This window comes from Ipomoea triloba, chromosome 8 (assembly GCF_003576645.1).
Source record: "Ipomoea triloba cultivar NCNSP0323 chromosome 8, ASM357664v1".
Lineage (NCBI taxonomy): Eukaryota > Viridiplantae > Streptophyta > Magnoliopsida > Solanales > Convolvulaceae > Ipomoea > Ipomoea triloba.
In genome coordinates this window covers 18,840,832-18,843,331 of record NC_044923.1, presented here as the reverse complement: position 1 = coordinate 18,843,331, position 2,500 = coordinate 18,840,832, and positions in this window count along the sequence as shown.

Here is a 2,500-nt window from a genome sequence, read left to right as displayed (position 1 = left end):
ATGACTTGCCTTCTGCCGAACCTTTGAGTCCGGTGCAAAATGATATGGGGCCAAACAGTATGGTCTCACCCATTGGAACCAATACTTCCAGAGGTAAAAATGTGTTGAATCAGGCCATTGCGAAAGTCTTTAACGAACCCACGGTGGTGATGGGGATAAAGAAGACAACCAAACCTGATGGGAATGGTAAATCTGCTGATGTTCGTGGTGTTGCACCAATGAATTCCAAAGGTACTTTGGGGTACAAGGCAGCCCTCCTTTCCCCTACTGCGGAACAGAACACCTCAACTGTCTCCTCTTTGCATGGTATTAAGAAGATGACTCCTTTGCCACTGAAGGACAAAGCAGTGGCCCGTGGCGGTGGTAGACGGAGACCCACCTCGGTGGCTAAATGATTACATCTTTCTGGAACGTGAGGGGTCTCAACAAGCCCCTCAAATCTGCCAAGATAATAAAGTTCATCAGGCAGAATAGAATTGCTTTCATGGGTCTTCTTGAGACCAAGTTTAGTTTGAGGAATCTTAATCGTTTTATGGAAAGACGGTTACAGAATTGGAGTTCGTTTTCAGATTACAGCATCATCTATAGAGGTAGAATTGTCTTGATTTGGGATCCTTGCAAGATTCAGTGTACGATTATTAGTGTTTCTGCTCAAGCGGTCCACTGCCAGCTACGGTGTGCTATCACCAATCGTGTTTTCATGTGCACTGTTGTTTACGGACTCTACTCAGTGGTCGAGAGGAGGGATCTTTGGAATCATCTCCGACGCCTAGAGCCTCCTAATAATGTCCCTTGGATTATTGGAGGTGATTTTAATGTGGTTCTCAAACCGGAGGAAAAACTAGGAGGATTCATACCATCCAGGTACTTTACACAAGACTTCACACAATGCTGCATTGATCTCAATATCTCGGATTGTCCTGCCACTGGAGAGATTTTTACTTGGTCTAATAACAGAGTGAAAGCAAAGTTAGACCGTGTTCTCATAAATAATGCTTGGAATGATCTCAATATCTCTTGTGATACTGCCTTCTTGCCTATGGATTGTATTTCGGATCATTGCCCTTCTTTTGTCAAGATCTTGGAATGCAACCGGGGTGGAAATAAGCCGTTTAAATTCTTCAACATGTGGATGCTACACAACGATTTCAGTGGTATCTTAGAGTCTGTGTGGACAAGGCCCTTGACGGGTACTTTTCAATTTTTGCTCGCTATAAAACTCAAGGCTTTGAAGCACCCGCTAAAGGCCTTAAATAGAGCAGAATTTGGGCACATTTCGGACAGAGCAGCCAAAGCAAACTTGGATTTTCAGAATGCTTTCCACAACCTGGATGTTGTGAGTGCAAGTGATGGGGATAGAAGGCATGTCTCTATCCTTAGGGAGCGTGCTCTCTTTCTTGCAGAAGCTGAAAGACAGTTCTTTTGTCAGAAACTCAAAACGAAACACTTGGTTAATGCAGATAAGGGAAGCAAGTACTTTCATGATTTGATCCGTAATAGGCAGCGTTCTTCGGCCATCCCAACCATTTGTGCTCTGGATGGAACTCGGATCGTCACAGAAGGCACATCCCCTCTTGCAAACAACATAAGATCATCCGCAAAAGCTAAATGAGTGATTCCCATTTCTTTGCACTTTGGGTGGAAGGAGAAGCTTGGATTGTTCGCTTTACTCCTGAGGACCCGGGAGAAGTATTCAATACATAAGGTGAAGAGGAAAGGAGAGATAGGATCACCTTGCCTCAAGCCTCGTTTGCCATCAAAATGGCCATACAAACATCCATTGGCTGCAACTGAGAAGGAGGTAGTGGTAACACATTCCATTATCCACCTCGCAAATCTGGAAGGGAAACCCAGGCCTTTGAGCATCTCAGCAATAAAATCCCAGTCCACAGTATCGTAAGCCTTCCTAAGATCAACTTTTATCATGCATCGTAGGGAGGACCTTTTCCTTCCATAACCCCTTAACAATTCTTGAGCTAAAAAGATGTTCTCGGCCATGGATCTGCCTGGAACGAACGCCCCTTGGGCTGAATCAATAATGTTGGGCAAAACCGCACTCAACCTGCTTGCCAAGATCTTGGTGATGATTTTATACGAAACATTGCAGCAAGCAATTGGTCTGTAATCTCCCACATTTCTAGCATGGTCTGATTTAGGGATCACAGAAATAATAGTATGATTCCACTGTTTGAGAAGGCATCCTGACCGGAAGAATTCCGAAACTGCTGCACAGACAAGAGTTCCCACTTGATTCCAATTTCTTTTAAAGAAGGCTGCTGAAAAACCATCCGGCCCCGGGCCTTCTCATCCCCCATATCAAAGAGTGCCGTTTTAATTTCTGCGTTTGTGATATCAGCCAGCAGGGAATTAGCCTGGGCGGTTGAAACCTTTGGACCATTGTCAATGAAGTTAGACATAGACTGTTGTCTATCTCTTGCAGAGCCAAACAAGTCAGAGAAGAAATTAACAAAGATCTCCCCTACATGATCAAGAGAGTAGG